This window comes from Sylvia atricapilla, chromosome 1, assembly GCF_009819655.1.
Source record: "Sylvia atricapilla isolate bSylAtr1 chromosome 1, bSylAtr1.pri, whole genome shotgun sequence".
Classification (NCBI taxonomy): domain Eukaryota; kingdom Metazoa; phylum Chordata; class Aves; order Passeriformes; family Sylviidae; genus Sylvia; species Sylvia atricapilla.
Window position 1 is genome coordinate 123,685,434 of NC_089140.1, and position 20,080 is coordinate 123,705,513.

Consider the following 20,080-nt stretch of genomic DNA (forward strand, 5'->3'; position numbering starts at 1 on the left):
GACCTTCATGGTCTCTTCCAACACAAACAGCTTTGTGATTCTAAAATTCCATGCTTGGTCATTAAGACAGTGCAGTAACACAGGCTGGTAGGCTGCCTTGCACTGGTAAGTGTATAACTATCCACTTTAAACTTATCACACACTAAAAAAATACCCGAAAGCTGAAAGTGCTGAACATATAGTAAAAACCTGACACTTGGAGAACTGAAAGCTTAGAAGATGAAATAGAACAGAGGCAGAGGAAAGAAGGAAGAAAGAAGCTGCAATTCAGAATAATGTATTGAGATATAGAATGATTAAATATCAAAAGAGGAATGGAAAGAGTAAAAATAACAGGGAATCAACAGGTTGATAAATATTTAGAGTAGGGGTGGGCTGGTAGGTATTTGCCCCGGACTTCAGAGGAATCTTTTCACATTAATCAAATGCAAATTGTTCAAAAAATTCTCACATTTTAGTACCAGTTTCACCCACTTCCTTGCCCTTTTAATTTTTTTCTGTGCTTCTGCTTTGCAGAAATATGCTGCAAAGCTACAAAAAAGTTTAGATCTAAAATCTATTCTATTTGTCAAATTAATTTTTTATTAATAAATGCCTTCTTTTGAAAACACTTTGGGGCCTTTTCAATTCCTTGTTTCATTTCAGCAATTGGAAATTAACTTCTAAATCCTTCTCAGGTATTCTTGACGACAACTGTAGAATTTTATAAAATAACTGACCCACTTTGCCATGACAAGAACTATATGGCTGAGAACTGTTTATCCAGAGGATTGAGAAGTTCCTTACCTTGACGAAACATATGTTTTACCAGATGTTTTGTGGGGAAGACAACCATGCTAATAAAAGCAACTTGAACTATGAGCGAACTTTTAGTGAACTGATTTGGATTTTTATCTTAACCTTAGGATGGACTGATTCTACCACTCTCTGGTTGAAGGTATCTGAACTTGTTTTTTCATTATAGTGGTCATAATGAGCTGTGCAAGAGATTGTTCACTCTCTGCCCCTTCAGTTGTCAAGAACAAAAAGTGCTTTTAGGGAAGCATTTATAAGGCAAAACTGCACACACTGATGTCTTTATGGAGGGGAAAATATATCCCAATTGCAGTTGTTTTTAAGCCATCCTATTACCTTCAGTTCACGTTAATTAGGTCCACAATAAAATTTTCACTGTGTTGATGAACTGTAGCAAAGAAAGCTCATAAAACCTGAAGAGTTATTTTTGTTTGCTCAGTGCCATTGGACTGTGTGGCAAATGGGAGTAAGTTCTTATTGAAGCTCTCAGTTACACATATTCCCTGAGAAAATAATAAGGTTAATTTGATTCTATTTTCAATTTTTTCCAATATACAGTGGGCAGTATCTGTCATCTTTACAAACTGTCTTGCCTTTCGTACTATTTTATTGATTTAATAAAATTATTTAATTATTTTATCAACAATATCAATAATTATTTTAAGTTTGATATAATATTATAAAAATATTGATGAGAAATTTGTATTTTGATGTCAATATTTCAGTAAAAAGGAATTAATAAACAGCAGAAATTTTATACCACACTATTACGAAGGGATGGAATAATCATTATGGAGCATGATTGCTACAATAATAACTGAACAGTTCTTTACAAATTGTGGTAGAAGTGGAGGCAACGGTGAATTTCCCAAAGCATCCCAATAACACAGCTGGAAAAGGGAATTAGACATTGTTGATGGAAGAGAATTTATATGCAAATGCACTGGAATTTTCCAAGCCATGGGATGACAAAATGTTATAGTAGGATAACCTGTGCAAAAGAGGAACCATGTGGTTTGAGTGCTATTGATTTTTATTTAGATTGGGTATTGATTGCTCCTGTCTGTCCATTGATTAGCGAAAAAGTCTATTTTTCACTTTCAAAAGAATCCTTTCATTGCTTTGCTGCCCTTTATTCCTAGGCAAAATCCCTATAGATGCTACACTTCAGGAATTTCTAGGCATACGTGACCTTTTAATTATTTATGACTTGCATATCTATCAGCTGAAATCTCATGGCTGGAAATGAGATTAAATTGCTCTGAAAGAAAAATCAGGTTCTCCAATTCGTATGTCTGAAGCATGGCATCCAAAGACAGCATATTGTTCTGCACAGATATTGCTTTGGCATACTAAAGATAAATTGAAAGTTACATGTCCAAAACTCTACAGTATTTTTATTCATTACTCAAAGGACAGGAAATGCTATCATCTTATTTAAGAAGAAAAAGTAGGCGCTTCCCATCAGGGTTTAGTCTTCTTTCCCACCAGGCAGCAGGGCTGGCAGCCTGCCTTGGTCTTCTGCAAGGGAATACAACTCTTTCCTTGCCCTGCAAAGGAGCTGCCTGACCTCCTCCTGCAGGGACAGCCCCACAGCCCCCCTGGCACAGAGATGGGCATCAGGAACATGTCCTGGCCCTTACAGCAATTTTTTTGCTGTGTGTACACCATCACTTGATTTCAATACGAAAGTTAGAAAACAAATATTGACTGCTGCTTGGGAGTTTGTAATTGGGCTGCCTCTTGGTGCTAGATGTCCTTCATACTCTGTTTATTTGCATTGTGTTGCTACAGCAAATACAAAATACTAACAACCAGTTAAGCCTACAATGAACTCACACTCCAGAGAGGCACAAAGAATAGTCTGATAAAAATGAGGACTGTGGAGTGGGAAGAGTGTTTTTTGGGGGGTTTTTCAATTTCTCTGTAAGAGTTTTGTTGCTTTATCTTCAGTCCTACAAATTCAATATTTATTTTTTAGAAGAAATGAAAGAAAATTTAACATTGCTAATGTGTTTTTGACTTCACAAATATATTTGAAACATGACAAAACTCCCTGCTTTCAAGTATGTTTTCTCCAAAGCCAGTAATAGGTTTTAATGGCTCAGAAAGAATATCATAAATACAGCACCATCAAACCTAATCTACCATGAGAAGAATAGCAATATCAAATGGCCTCTCCTATAGAAATGAATTATAATTAATTACCTAATTTGTTGGAGCATTTGTAATATATATTTAATGACACTACAGGCTGGCATAGCCTTCCAGGCAGTGTTCTGAGGAAACATGATCTAAGCATAGCCTCAAGCTGATATTACCAAATAACTCACCATGCTGTGTAAAAAAAATCCGGATAAAACAAGCAGCTAATGTTTCAGCTTATAGGGCCTCAGGAAAGTCTGTTTTCACCCTAGCATTTCTCTCTGGCCTCACTATCCACTCTGCCTTTATATCTGGAACGTGCAGTAACTAAATATTCAGCACTGGCCTGATTGCATGTAACACCGAGCAAACAATAGCCATTACTATATATCACACTCCAATTACTGAAGATCTTGCCATGTGTCTAATAGTCTGATATAAACAGTCCATTAAGCTTTCTAATGGTGGTGTTAAATAAAGGGTGAACGAATAGTACTAGAACAGTTAGAAGCCCCTGGGCAGCTTTGCATCTTCCCAGGCCACTCCTTTTAATGAGATTATGCTATTGCTTTGGTCGATAGAAACTGTCATTTGAAGGTTTCCAGTTCTCCTGCCCTTTTTTGTTGAACTGACAAGGCAGATGTATCTAAATGTTTACCCTTTGGTCGATTTTCTTCAGCAGAGTTCTTGCCCTTTATTCCCACCTATGTCACTGCCTCTTTTTGCCAGATGGGAACAGCGCATCTCTCCTAATCAAGTAGGGAATCTCTGGTAAAGGCCCTACCTGGAATCTAATGCAGCCTGTGAATCTCTCAGCATCTTTCAGGGGCACCATTAGTCATATAAATGACCCCTGCATCAGTGTTCTGGCAAGGCAATGTAAGAGTTTATCCAATTATGGTACAATATTTTTTCCAATTAGAGAAATGTCTATTATTTTTCTTCATTTTGATAAAAAAATAATAGAACCTTTCAAACTCAGAATAACTACAACAAAGAGCTACTTAAGACTTAGAAATGTAAATTCAAAAGATAACATATCAGAAAAGTAAAATAATTGAAGAGGCATTAGATTAGAATAAAAATTTTTAATAAAAATGTTTACAGAACTGTAAAACTAAGTTCCCTTTTAAAATGCTATAGTATACCTGGTGTGTGTTGTACAGAGAATTGGCAATGAAGCACCAGAGAATAGCATTCAGTAATGTTCTCCATCATAGACTGAAACTGAGTTAACCACTGAGCTATAGTATAAACAAATGAACTGAAGAAAATGACAAAACTGACTTTAAATGTCTGAATTTCGCAGACTGATTATTGTTTAGTTTAAGCTATAATGAACAGTAAACTGTGGACATGCTGTTTACTTTTAGAGATGTTAGTGTGCCAGAAGACAGCAATTAAGCAGCTCTTTAGTTTAGATCTATCTGACAAAACCTGTTAAATTGTGAAAATTCAACTTTGATATCATACACTAGCCAAGTCCAGAATGATGGTCTATTTCATATGTAAAACACAATAAAGTGTTACATGTAACATTCTGGCACTTAAAATTAATTTCAACAGTGTTTCTTTATTTTAAATCCTGCTGATTTAGTAATTACAATAGCAATCAACAAGCCTTCTATCCACAGGCCTTCCATGAAGCTAATGCATTTGGCAGGAACCATGACACAAACCAGCATCGTAGCACTGGACTGATGCAATACTGCATCAAAGGCACCTCCTTTCACGGCTTTCTTTATTTCTAGAAAATAAGCTGGCACCCTGCGTGTTATAATTTTGGGCAACCTGCCTGATATAACACCTTGGTATGACTGTGACTATAGTTTGCAATGTATTTTACTATACAGACAAATTTTCCAAATAATTTCACAGTTGTCACTGAACAGGCTTTGCAATGATATCAACCAAAGGTTACATAATAACGTCTGCTTTGTTTTCTTTTGTTCAGTTTGGCAGAGATTTCCCTAATGGCTCAAGCAAAATGTAATCAAGGATACCAAGAGGTTCTATCACCTCTTTGTGACACAGTGTCAAATAGAAAACAATTTTTAAATAAGTGAGTGGTGCTCCAGAACTTCCTGGTGAGGAAAGGGGATCTCTTAGAAGCTGCCATGAGCCACAGTTAAGCAAATGGGAGCAGACACTGTACTTTCCTCAAGTATATCAGCTGTTATCTCCCAGTCTGTAAGAGCTTGCTTTGTTCTTCTAAGAAGGAATCAGTTAAAAATCTGAAAAGGGCAAAATGCAAAATGTTCATAGAAGTCACAGAATCAGAAGAAAATTCTATTCCTTGAATAAGTTGAGGCCTGAAGTCATTTGGTGGTAAGCAAAACCCAAAAGGTATTGGAAATGAGACTGCACAGACAGATGGGAGCCACATCCAGGGATGTCAGGTTTCTGATGGGATTGACATTATGGCAACCTACGTATTGAGCTTCACAGGTTCATGTTATATGTGGTTTAGACTGACCTCACTTTGGATACCTAAACTGTAGATTTCTATATCTGCCTCATTGCTGGAGGTTCTTCTTGTAACTGACAGTATAAAAGAGGTATATAGGTAGTTTTAGGGCATGTTTCATCTTAGCTGCTCTAGCCTTAGATGAATCTCATTTTACAAATGCATATTTCATTTCACTCATCAAAAATTAATTTTAAGCCACCAGTTCAGTCACAAAGCCAGATCCACATTATAGTCAGTCACATCAGATCAAATGTGAAGCTGGGAATGCCAATGCCCCAAACCACAAATATCTTAGAACAAAGAATCTGAAAACTTCTAGTTCATGGGGAAAAAAGGGCAGCAGGACTTTTAACAGATAAAAATCATCAGCTGCTTAGTATGCTATGAGGAAGCCAACAAGTATTGAATTTGGACTTGTTGTTAGTATGACTTCATGCAACATCAAGTAATGATTAAAGTAGGGTATGAGGGATCTGTTATGCTGTATTACCCTGGAATAACCCTTCGATGAAAAAGAGATGGTAAATCACAAATCATTGACTGGTCTACTTGAACAACCTTCACCACTTCAGACATTGTAAGAAAGCCAAATGGTGATGTGAGGCCATACATTGATGTTAAGAAATAGTCCATAAATAATCTCTAACGTGTTTACAGCACAGCACTTAAAAACAGGAAGAAAAACTGTAACAGTTCAAACTTTTCATACATTATCATTTTCAACACTCCTGAACATGAAATGAAATGCCTCCTGGTTTCCTCATTTCTGCAAGAGCCTTTTAGATTCATTAAAGTGTTGAAGACATTTCAGACTTAGTAAATGGCCCTCATTTAAAACATGAGAATTCAAGACAACCAGTTGGGTAACTGTCTTTAGTTCCACAGGACAAACAAGAAATATTTGGAAAGAGGGTAAACAGCAGCAGCGTAAGCAAACAGGACTGAAAAGAACAGTCTGCATCACCACATCCAGTCTCATTCTAAAATCTCCTGCATTTACCAATCTCCAACAAAAATTTCTTTTTTGTTCTAACCTCTTACTGAAAGTCTAGTGCAGAACCATCACCAAACCTTTAAACCAAAGATTAGGGTTTTTAATTTTTTGGGGGGTCACAATTAACACAGGAATTTCTGCAGTTTATTTACAAGCTAGGCTAATTGAGGAGAATGGTATATTTTTCATAATTTCTGACCACCTTGCTTTCCATATCAGCTCATATGTTACAGCAAACCTTTTACTCAGTGCAGCTTCCTCTTCAGAATACTTCTTTGAACACCATTATTTTTTTGGCTGAAAGAGAATATCTATGTGCTGCTGGTAGAGTTAATTTTCTCCACAGTAGCTAGTATGGGGCTAGCTACATTTTGGATATGTGTTGGAAACAGAGGGATTTGTGCTTGATAACACAGGGATGTTCTAGTTATAACTGAAGAGTGCTTACACAGGGTCCAGGCCTTTTCTTCTCCCCATCTTCACACCAAAGGAATATGTGGCAAGAAGCATAATATGAATCATTTTTACTGCTTTATTTATTACAACTATGATATACAACTTATCAAAAATGACAACTGATTGGCCATCAATGTTTTGCAATCTCCCATAGCAGTGTACTGTTCTCTTTCGAATAGCTGGAATCACATCATGAAAAATCTTCCCCCAATGCTGGAATTCGGTCAAGTGTTCACTTTATCTTCTTGGAATATTCTCATTACATTCCCCAAAATGTTTATTGTCCATTATTTGCTGTAGTTCCACTGAAAATTCTGTGGTTAACCACTAGAGAAAAGAAATGACACCGTAAGAGTTAGATGTGCAATAAGACTTTACACAGACAGATTTAAGAGTCAGCAGACAGATGAGGGATTAGGTCTTGAAATGAAAAAGTTGAGAGTTTGAGGTGTGAGGGTGTAAAGACTTAATGTTGCCCAGGAGATGGAAAACCACATTAAAAAAGATTTGTCTGCAGTACCTCACTGAAGAAATTTGTTAGCGTAACAGTGGAGGAAAATTGCAAATTGAGTGAGTAATAAACACTGACGCTTGAACACAAAAGGCAAATGCACAATCAATATTTATTTGCAAACACATATGGGCAGAAGCAAATGTTGCCCCTCAGTGTTACGTTTAGTGTAAAAGGAGTCTTGCAATAATCGGGTTTTGCCATTGTTCTGGTCAAATTTTTATAAATGCCGGAAAGCAGCTGAACTTAAACATGTGTGACTGCAGTGAAGTCATTTTCCAAACCTGGAGAAAAAGCCTCCAGGAGGCTCTGTCTGTGCTATAACCAAATCACCACAAGGAAATTACACCCACAACCTACACTCACACAAAACCTGACTAAACAGAAGAGGCATTCAAAAAACTAAACACATTTGAAAGCATGAGCTCTGCTCTGACATTTCAGCTTGCTCTAGTGTGGACTTGGACTTTACTTTTTGTTTGAAAGTCCTATAGCAAAACACACTTGGTCTATATGAGTTCAAGAAGAGAAGAGCTTTGAGACACCCACACTGGTCAATATGAGAACTCCTTGAAGGTCTCCTTCACATAAAATAATAAAAAGATTAAGTGGCTGCTGCTACTGGGCATTTCATTCCAGATTTAATCTGTTGGCTATCCTAATAATTTCCTTCTGTATGACTTACTTCATAAAAGAAATTGCTAAAAGCCTATAAGTGATGAGAGTCCACCTGTTACTTGTGGATATAAAAAGCCTCCAGAGAAAAATGTGGAAGTAGAAAATACAGAAGCAATTATTTTAGCTATGACAAAAGCAGATTTTACTTACTACTTTTTCCTCCTCTAAATAATTCAGCAACTGGGAGATTTCATGTCAGCGATTTCATTATAGGAATGAAATTATTTCACAACCGCCTTTCACAATTGACACAGGTTCAGCTCCTTAGAGAGGCTCTTGAATTCTTAAATGTCAACACTAGTGCTAATAACCATCAGCCTTTTCACTTTCTTGCTTAAATTTCCCTAGCACACAGAAGAATGTATCCTTTAGTATCTGGATTACTGCATTTCTAAAGAGAATGGAAAATGAGCTACACTGTAACTAACTGGGCATAATGAGCTTTTACTGGGATTTAGAAGCTGTTAATAACCACAATCTGTCTCTACAAATTAAAAACAATACCTGGCCTCTTACAGTTTTCCCTCACTTGGTATCTGTCTTGTTCATACTTTATGGTGGCTGTCAGTGCATTTAATGTACTAGAAGTTAAGATTTCCCAAATGGAAGATGTATTTCTAGGAAAAACTGCCACTACTGTACTGGGGAGAGAAATACTGTCCTTTAAAAAATATGAGCAAGAACTTTGAATGAATGTTTTAATCTTTGCACAAAATATTGAAAACTACCTTCCTGTAGCATGGAGGAAATATTAAAACAGTAGGGCAGTTAATGCATTTCTTGGGACTAATATAAAAAAATAATCAGATAAAATCAGATAAATTATGTTAAAGACAGGATATGAAAATGCAGGCATAACAGTACACCTGCAATAGCTAACAACAGGGAAGCAAAAATAAATTATGTTCTGTAGCACAGCCCATTGGCAGCAGCATGCTGAGGGCACATTTTCACCGCATTAATCTTTTCCAACCTGGCATTTAAATGTATATATCTTTTCCCTGAAAAGTCCATTTCTGTATTCTGGGACAGCCATATTTCCTCTAAGTGCTGCAGGAGCTTTCCCCTACTTGTTCTCTCTGCATTTCTGTGTAGCAGTGGCCTGTGCTCCCTTCCCTTCTCAGTCGAGCCATGCACAGCAGTGGGTTCCAGAAACACAGACATCTTCTCTGTTCCTCTCCTGAGTGGTGGTAGGACAGGCTGGATACTCTACATGCAAGCACAAAAAAAAGGTAAGGATTGGGAACTGTTTTCACTTTCCAATCACCCTGCCTTGAGTACCCCACCCTGATTTATTAAGTCGATTATGCCAGCACTTAAGGAGACCTGTTTTTAGCAGTCTGTGAAGATAAGGGACATAGGCACATTCCCTGTTCTAAATCCTTCCTACCTTCTCTGAAATAACCTCTTGCAGGTGCTGCCCAATTTCAAAATGCTGCAGCCCATTCTCAGCACACTCCCCAGGCCTCCAGATCTCCCTGATAACAGGGATAACAGGGACCTGAGTCCCCACGCTCCCCTCACAGCTCCAACAGAGCTGATTTTTCAACCCCCTTGGTTTTATAGTCTTTGAGAGATGTAATTACATTTTTAAGTTGTTGAATCTTTCTTTGCAATTTTTTAGTCTGGTCTGGTACAAGGACTTCCTCTTACTGTGGGGAAAATCCTGTTCAGATTGCTACTAAGGGAATCTATCATTAAAATAGGCAAATTTCTAAGAGGAAAAGAAATGACTTTTTGTAAATAATATCAGTGCCTCTACATATATCCTGGAAATTCAGTATTTCTAGAACCAGTAACTTACCGGTGATTATGATACTTTAATGTGACTCAGTGATTTAAACATGATCAGGCATTATTCTCTTTCTATTGTCTCATTTTCTCACTGATAATTAATGTCTAAAGTGATGCATTCACTGGAATATAGACAAAAACTCTGCCTGACCATTTCAGCTTTTTAGTTTTTTCAGATTCTTTCCCAGAACTCACTTCTGACAGTACCTTTCTTCCATCTACTTTTTTATAGTATTCCTTCCCTTTCTCATCTTCTCACATACAAGCACATATACACATATAAATATATACATTTTTTTTTTCCCCAGTATGTAAGGAAAATTGAATGGAAATGGCAGCACAAGTCCAGTTTCCATGGAGACAATCACCGTCTTTAAGCAGAGTTCTAATCTTCTGTCAAGCAATACTAAAATGTTCCAGGTATCATGACTAATAAAGGGGTGACTTTCTCTCCTACTGGCATTGCACACACCACAGCACCTTCCAGGAGACCAAGTCCAACACCAGGAAAAGCTGCCCATTGTTGCATTTGTCTGCCTGAACTTATGCTTTCAAAAAGTGAGAAACTTCTGTCAGCAAATTCTAGTCAGAAAAACATTATTTCGTGACAAAACATAGATAGAGGAGGAAGTCAGTGATTCCTAGTATTGGTTTCTTTTTCATCCTTCATGAATTTCAGAAGCCTGAGCATTCATGGAACAAATAAAATAGATTTTTTTTTTTTTTGTCTCTTAATATACAAAATTTATTGTTTCCCCTATAATGTAGATCAGAGGAAAATTATGCAGTTGATATTACATGGAAAGATGAAATCACTTCTTTAATACCTCTTAGCAATTTCTGCAATCCTTAGAATTCTTCTGATGTCTCTGAGAGATATATGGGTCACTTCAGAAAGAGTAAATCCAAGCTCTAAGAGCTACATATATTAATTAGATCTTTCAATAAATAATTTAGCAAGCCGGTTTCAGTTGAGAGGTTTCATTAAACACTTGAAAATATTTGAAAATTCTGCATCTTTTTACATCTGACACAGGTTTGTTTCCCCAGAGATGTCTCTAGGTTTTTTACATACAATTGCACTGTTATTCCAATAAATCATTTGCAGCTGTTCTGCATACATTTGCTTTGTCGTATTGATAATTTTAATTCTTCTTTTTAAATATTTTTGTTCATTGATATTCACCCTTTAAAGAGGGAAACCTTAACCTGAGGCTTACAAAGGTCTGTCTTCCCTCTGGAGATTTTTCTGCCATGGGATTAATGAAAGTTGTGTAGAAAATAATTTAAGAAGAACACAGTATTTTACTATTCTACCCTCTTTCACAAATTTGATTTCTTACTTTAATTTGAAATCACATTTGCTTCATAATCAAGAAGATTTTGTGTTCAATTTTTTTTTCTCATCACAAACAAGGCTTCAGTCTGTGAAATCTGCATGGGAGCATAAGAATGTTCCTGGTTTGTGGGTGGTGTTTAATGCCATTACAATGTCTTATTAATGGCTCTACTGCACTTCTCTGAATAATTAAATTCTGCTAATGGCTGTAGTATTTTCATGAGCAACATTATCCTTTTTTATTATTATTATTATTACTGCCAATGAAGGATAGGAAGATGCCAACCACTAAAATGCAGCTCTTGTGGAACCAAGGACATATATTTAGCATAAATCAATCCCATCAGAATGAACTACAGAACAAGGCAAAGAGTTTTTCTGGAAGACTTTCAAAACACCATCAATAAAGGGATGCTACAATTGATTACTTCTCAGCACACATTCTAAGATAAATGACTTGTGATTCCATTTAAAAGTTAATGTTGAAAAATCTTCAAATGCTAATAGCAGGGAGCAATGTATAAACACTATGAAAAGAACCTAGCAGATATTAGAGGCAAAGAATACAGGCATGCAGATATACCACAAAAATACACACAAAGACCTTTGTCAATACCCAGATATGTTTATTTCACAGGTATATTATTTTCATTTCACAGGTATTTACAAGGTAAAAGACAATTACTACACAAAGAGATAAAACAATGAAACTTTGAAGTTAATCCACAAGATAAAACTCTTCCAGCAAGATAAAATTTGTTGCTGAATTTTATCAGTTTCTGTTTAAACTCCTTAATTTGTCTCTTAATGAATACTCAAGGGCTAGATTACCCCATTAAAGCAATAGCATGCAGCAGGGTTGTTTGCTCAGACCTCGTTTGTCTCAGAGGCAGCTTATGGCAACCCACTCAGCAGTCCTTTCCACAACAAAAATGGGAAATACATAGACTTGTGTTCTCCATGGATCTTGACCGTTCTGTAGATGTGCACAGATGTCAGACAAACAGTATGAGACAGAAAAACAAATAAATAGACCGCCCAAACCCCTTTTGGCCTTTGCAGTGTAGAAAGGCACTTTGTTCATGATGTTATGTCACTACTGCCAGCCCAGACAGACACACACAATGTAGCCAGGACCATTTAGGAGCCAAAACCAACTTGTCCTCATGGAGCTATTTCTGGGAAATCAATAACGTGTGCAATGCATTTAGACTGACAGATAGAGAAAGATTTCTATCCCTCCTAGAAGAGAGGTACTAAAATACTTTTCCACACAGAAATATTGGATGGTAACAAACAATGATTTTAATATAAAGGTCTATGAAATATTTATGGGGAAGGGCATTATGGAAAGGCATATAATATTGTCATCTCAAATAACCAGAAGCAACATCACAGCCCATTTTGCTCCTTCCAATCTGTCACCCAACTTGTGTTTATTTGCAGACTGGCTTCAGTCCACATTTACCAGGACCTAGTTACAAAAGAAATGTTTATATTCTGAATAGATACGCAGTATAATTTTTTCCCCAAAAAGATTATATATTAATCTGAAGATCTATGAAAAGCTGCTTTTTATTTCTGACATTCTTATTAAAAGATTGTCTCATTAAAAGTGCTGGCTCATTCTGGTGTGTTTGGTTTGGATTACTAAAATAACATACACTTGAAAATATGTCTGGTGACTTATGTAAAAACAGGAATTATTTAACTTGTGTACAATTTTCTTACTTCACTGTAGAAATTTCTCCATTGTCAAAGATACCCATTATCAAGGGCTACAATCACTTCTCATGCTCACAGTGGTTATAATCACCTGCATAATTGTCAGCCAGACATGGTGGGTAATTGTTTTTCTGAAGTGCATTATCTGTGTTCTGCTAATAGAAATAATGAAAGCTTTAATGTTCATACTGCTTCTAGAGCAGACTGGTGATGAGTGTGCGATTTTTAAAGCAGTTTAATTTACTGACCCTAATGCCTTTTTTTCAAGAAAATGAGCATGTCAATCTCTATAATAGAGAGGAAAGAGAAAAACAACTGCCATTTCATTTTCGACCACAACAAAAGTGGATTGGATATTTTATCTTTTTTTAGAAAAGCTCCTTTTTTCCCTCACTAAGAAGAAAGCTGAATAATATAGACCTGTGCTTTCCTTGAAACTGCTGTGTTGAACTAAGAGGGATGATAGATCTGAGTGTGTCTGGAGCAGCAAAAACAAATAAGCTTTTTCAGTTGAAAGACTTTAGGACTGACTACCTTATCTTAGTTGGAATACTCAGAATCAAAAGAGCAAATTTAGAACATGCCCAGCTTGAAAACACAGGGATTAATTCCTTGTGGCCAGGTAAGATTTAATGGTGATTTATCATTTTAGATCAATAGAAAATCCAACTTCTCCATTACAAAATTAACATTAGACATACTATCAACAAAAAAGTATCCACCTCTAAAATATTTTGATCAACCTCTTTAATTTTGTGCTCCAAAGGTAAACATAAGGAAAGATAAAAGCTTTGAGCCTCATTTAGATCCATATTATACCTTGGGATAAGCATCCTCCAGGGATAAGGATCATTGTCACAATGCTTACTGTACTGAGACACTGCCCATAGGTATTTGGATACCCTGTGTTAGCTTTGAGGATCTAGCAACCACTAGTAAATGAAATCACCTAACAATGCTAAACTCTATATTGATATTGTAATTAGAGGATGATCCTTGCATATTAGATAAGCACTTTTCAATTTGAATAATACTACTTATCAATTAATTTCTTATTCACATCTCTAGTTCAAATTAATGAAGTACATCTGATATTCACAGCTATCATCAATATCTAGCTGACTGAGAAGAAATCTCTAATGATAACACGAATAAAGCAAAAATGCTGAATGTTCTCATAGAATAATTTATTTTGTACCTTTCATTATACCAAGAACCCTTTGATGCATATTATGACAAATACCTTCTTCTAGTTGTAAACCTTTATAGTGTTGTGAAAAAAAAACAGGGTGGAGGATTACTTTTTTAAACTAATAACTCAGACTAAAATCTTCTTACCAGCCCATGCACTCTACTAAGCCTCCAGAATGTCCTTTGTATGTCTGCTTAAACAAAGCCTTCATAATAATTCAACCTGATATTTCCTTTCTCCCACCGCCCCAAGGGGGTTCACTGAATGATCTGACATGCATAGAATATTATCTATCATAAAGTATGATGAATCCTTATAAACCCCCACTTCTGTGGAAATCAGGACCTTTGTGGAGAAGGCCTGGATTTGGGGAGGTGATCTACTCTGGGGCTAGTGCTGACCCTGTTGAGCAGTGAGTAGACAACTGGGGTCCACCACAAAAAGCCCAAGGCCTTCCCAGTGGGTCATTTGAAGGAAATCCAGGAGACAATAGAGAAGGCCATGCTTAACATTTTCCAAACTAAATTGAGATGTCATTTGAAAGATTAAAATGACTATGTTTGCTTTTGGGCAGTAAAATTGAGAGAAGATATTAAAAGAGCTTCAAAAGAAAACAAGGGTTTGGGGAGTTTTTATGCAGTAAGGAAATAAAAAGGACATGTGTGACAGAAAGGAAATATTTTTATAAATATTGAGGAAAAGTTACATAAAAGGTTTTTCCACTCTGTGCGTGTGTTCATGTGTGTCCCAGAATGTTCGCACACTTATAAAGACACAGGGAGAGATGAAACTGCACAAGCTGTGTATTTTTGTAGCAAGCGTTTCCTTCCTTCTCAATGTGTTCAATATTATTTGTGCATCACACTCAAAAGTTCAAATTCAGTTTCTGGCCAGGTAGGAGCCCAGCATATGTCAATGGGAGTGTTATTCATTTCAAGGATGAAAAAAAAAAAAAAAATAAAAAAAATTGGGCCCTCAGGTAATAAATTATCTACCCCAGGGACATCTTATTCTAAAGACCCTATAATAGTCTCCTCCAAAACTTTATGAAGCAACAGATAGAACCTCAGTTGAAAGCAAATGTTCTGTCAAGTGAATAGTCCCATGTACAAACCCTTTTTTGGGCAAGTGTTTCTGACCTGGGAGGAAATACAGGAAATTGCTTCAGCTTGAAATTAAGTTCTGGTCTTAAAAGCTTTGTTGTGAAATTCTGTGGGCAAAAGGAATGGCATCCTGTCTGGTCTTACATTTTTGGCAACCAAGCTCTCCATTCTCATACCACAGATAACCAGAAATTGTAAATACTTGTCATAAGAGGGTTATTCTTCCAACATCACTTTTCAAAGCTGTCAGTGAAGGATCTTCCAGGAAACCCCGTGGGCTAAATTTCTGCTTGACTGAGGTTAAATTTCTCTGCCAACCCCCCTCTAAGAAAGGCAGAATACATCTCTGCACCAAGGAGGCACAAAGTGCCATGAAGCCCTCCTTGTGTGTGGATGAATTGGTAGCTGGAGATCATAGAGGTTCCCATTGCTGGTGTTTTACCTCAAAAAGGGCAAATAGATGCCTGCCATCCCAGAAGATTTGAATCTAAGCCATCTACTTTAGGCTCCCAGAATCCTTGCAAATCCTAACAGAGTTTTTAAAACAGTCTTGAAATTCATGTTAGTTTAAACTTGGTGGTGATTTTTTAGGATTCACATGAGCCATTTAATGCATATTGGAATTATTAAAGGTCATGCAGTTAAAGAATCCTTCCTGTAAAGAAGAGCTGTTGCCTACATTTCTCTGGTGTCTATTTTGGCTTAGATTTATGGTGCCTGCTCACTGTCCTTTATTAAATGCTTCCATTAACTCTTCTGTTTCATTTTTTCACAGCTTACAGCTCTATAAAATTGAGTTACTATCTATGCAAATTCATACCATTTACATTCGTAGAAATCCTGGTCCAAATAAATGTGTTATCTCTCTACATATTTGGTATATCTAGAAGGAAACCTTTACCTAGTTTTTCAAGATGCACTGATGTTTCATATTTCACCAAATCTAATTAAAATAAGTCTCTGTACCATCTTGTGATGGTGTGGGGGCAAGGTACAGAGTTAGAGTCAGATCTGACCACTACATAGTGGTGACAGTAATTCATTGAGTCATTAGCTTGCTTTGTCAAGAACTTCCAAATTTATTTCTATGTTCTGTCTATGGACTAGATCTACAAAAACAATGCATTGCAATTATTTGAGGATGTATTTTGCTTGGTTACCCTTACCACAGATCCAAATTTCCAGTACTCCTGAGCCAGATACCTGGAATACCACTGTATGCAAAGATTTAAGACATTCCTTTGTCCTTAGTCTTTCCTGCTGAACAGTTTAGGCAATTTGCTCCCCAGCCCAGTACTCTTTGTGGGTAACATTTCCAAGTCCCTTTTGCCCTGCAAACACAGCTTGGAGTCCTCACTAAAGGCTGTGGAAAGTTCCTCCAGGGCTCAAGAAATCAATAAATGAGTCGTTCACAATCAACGGAAATCAGTTAATTTCTTCCTTATGTTTTCTGTCATAGAGCACGTTCATGATCTCGTCAACCTTCTTGAACTGGAAAAGAATGGAATTAAACTTTGATCTTGATTGTCCATTACCAAATTTATCTTAACGTAATCATGGAGAAAATATTTCAATTTCCTTCTTTTTTTAACATTTTTTTGGAAATTTTTTGGTGTTTCTGCCACTCAGATAGATGCACACAGTTCTGCTATACCGCTCAAGCTACTGTTATTCTTCCCTTATCCATTAAAAGCATTTTTTTCAGAAATCATGTCCTTCACTTCTTTGTATTGTAGCAAACCAAAACAAACCCAAAGAAACAAAACAAAACAGAAACAAAGAAACAAAGAAACAAAGAAACAAACAAAACCCCCCACCAAATCACATTTAAAGAAAACTGTGCCCAGTATAACAATGAATCCTGAATCTACCATATAGTCACAAAAATTCATATGAAGGGTTGTTTTTTTGGTGTTACTCTCTCATGAATAAATACAATCAGAGAATCAAAGAGCTTAGTGCAACCATGTGGCTTCATGACAGTCAGGGAAATATCACTGAGGGCTTGTAGTACAGAGATATGGGACTGTTTTGCTACCATGAAAAAATGTAGAAAATTAGCAAGCAAAATAAAAAAAATTGTATTTTAAGACAGGAACTTTGTAGTTATGCTGACAGAAATTAATCATAAACCCCAAACAGCTTCTTTTCCAGAGAAAATTTGTGTAAAAAATCCTTAATTTCTCAAAAATTATTTGCAAATGGATATTTCCAAATACTATTCTTAAATTCTTTTTATTCTTAAATTCTATTCTGTGAGTGATATATATTAATATTATCTTTTGGTGACACAAAGAAACTCAAAGTAGAACGAATACAGTGCATGATTAATAAAGATTTAAAATATACTCTTGTGATCAACATTCTCAGGATTCAGGAGTTCAGATTGGTAGAGTAGAACAGTGAGACTCACACCTTATTTTATTCCTTATCTAAATCTAGCTTTCATACCAAGAGTTTTGGTATATTGATTTCTCAACTGATCGTACCAAAACTCCACATATTCCCTGGGTCTCATTGGCCTTTAGTTCTGTGTTATTTCACCTCCATCTTTTTTGTATCTTTTCAAGCAATAACTCTTGCTGTAACTGTAAAGGATATTTTCTACACATTTTTATTTTCCTCTGCTTAATTTCAGAACTTATCAATACCTTGTAGAATCTGATTATGAAACTACATTTGCTATGCATAAGAGACCAATAGTTGTGACTCCCCTTTTCTCATCAGAAGCAGAAGTGTTCTCAAGATCCTCTGAGTAGAGATGGAATAGACATAACGATGCAATTACTCTTGAAAACATTTTTACACAACAGATGTTTTCTGGGCCTGGCTTGCTCTTACAGTTGCTTCAGTTTTATGCTCACAGTTTCTAAATCCTAAAAACTGTAGCACTAGAACATATAAAGTATATTTTTGAATGGATGGAGATGTGCTGCCACTGTATGCTTTGAGACAAAACATAAATGAGACAAAAAAAAAAAAAAAAAAAAAAAAAAAAAAAAAAAAAAAAAAGACAGAAACCAAATGAAAGCCTGAAGATGAGATTAGCTCTCCTGACAAAACTTCACTGACTTTTATAGTAGAGGAGTTTGTCCTAAATTTGAATTGATTAAAGGGAAATCAAGATGGGAGGGATACAGAGAGCATTGGAAAATGACTCTATCAGGTATTGGAGTGACCTAAAATGTATGTTCTCATGTCTGGGTACACTTCCTATCTGCTCAGGATGTGATCTCAGTGTTCAGTCTGTGGAGAACTGAATCTGCAGAACTGTAAAGATCTAACTGTGCCACTAGGTCAGCTTTGTTAACAGGAGACTAGTTATACTGAGACAGTATCCTGGACCTCTGTTAATATGACTTTAGGGTGGTTTTTTTCTCTTAAAAGTCCATCCTTTATTGATTGATGCTGGGACTCATGGATACACTTTCTCTCAAGAGCCTTATTTGAATAGACTCAAGTGTTAAATCTGTGTAATCAGTGTGGCTCTAAACACAAAATGTCTTTTAATTCCTTCTGACAAAACTACCTAAGGCAAAAGCAAATTATGGAAGTGAAAATTCTGTGGGCGAGCACAGGCTTGTGCTGAATCAGAAGATTGGATTCTCCAAATGGGATTGCAAAGGCCCCGTGCTGCTCCTTGTGCAGGGAACCTCAGGGTCAGAACCCCACAGCTTCCTGCACTTGTGCATCTGGGTGGAGACTTGGATCTGCTGGCATTCCCCATGTGGCTTCACCCTGCTCCAGCTGCTGCAGGCTGTGTGCAAGCTGGGAGGAGGAGTGGGTTACGCTGCACCAAGAAGGACTCATGTCTGAAACGTTTGAAACAATGTAAGAAGCACAGTCATTCATCTGTGGTTAGTTTTTAAAATTATTTTGAAATAATAACTCGTTTATTTTAAGTTGGGATTAAAAGTTTCCTTTAATAACAAAGAAAATCAAAAATGCCTCAGAATATCGGCGGCCAAACAGAGTTCAAAGCAGCAAAATTCAGTCTTTCCTAAGCAGAGGAAAAAATGGAATTAAAAACAGACTTTAGGAAACTTCTCCAAAGTTAAATCCAAACGGAGGAAAAGAAATACTGATGTAATCCTAGACTCTAGACAAACACATATTTTTATTATAAATCTCTTAATTGTCAGTTGTCATTCACAAAGAATCATAGATATTAGCAGTTTCATCTGAGCTCCTTTCCCTTGAAGTGTGCTTTATTAATTATTTTTATTCTATTCCCTGTGGAGAAGCCCCATCTTGTTTCTGACTTGAATGTAATCACTTTTCTAAGGCACTCTCTGGCGAGCTTCTCTGTTTCCCAAACTTGCTTCTTTTCCTAGGTCTCAGATCAGTTCTAAAGTTCAGATTTCTAGCCGTGTACGAGTAATTAAAATTCCACTTAATCAGTATATTGTAACTTTTTGCAGGCCTCTTTTTTCCATACAAGTATATCTTTGAATGAACTTTCTCTCCTTAGAGGCCAGAGACAGATCTTAGTAAACATTGTTTTTAGTGCAATCATACCCTTTGCTCCAGTTGCTAAAGAGTGCTTTCTTTTTTCTTTTCTTTCCTTCCTTTTCTTTTCTTTGTCTTTTTTCTTTTCTTTTCTTTTCCTTTTCTTTTCTTTTTTCTATTTCCCTCCACTTTTCTTTTCTTTTCTTTCTTTTTATTTTTCCTTTTCTCTTTTCTTTTCCCTTTTACTTTTCTTTTCTTTTTTCTTTTTCTTTTTCTTTCTTTTTTTCTCTGTTCCTTTTCTTTTCTCTCATTCTCTCTCCTACGTTCTCCTCTCCTCTCCTCTCCTCTCCTCTCTTCTCCTCTCCTCTCCTCTCCTCTCCTCTCCTCTCCTCTCCTCTCCTCTCCTCTCCTCTTTTTTTTCTTCCTGGA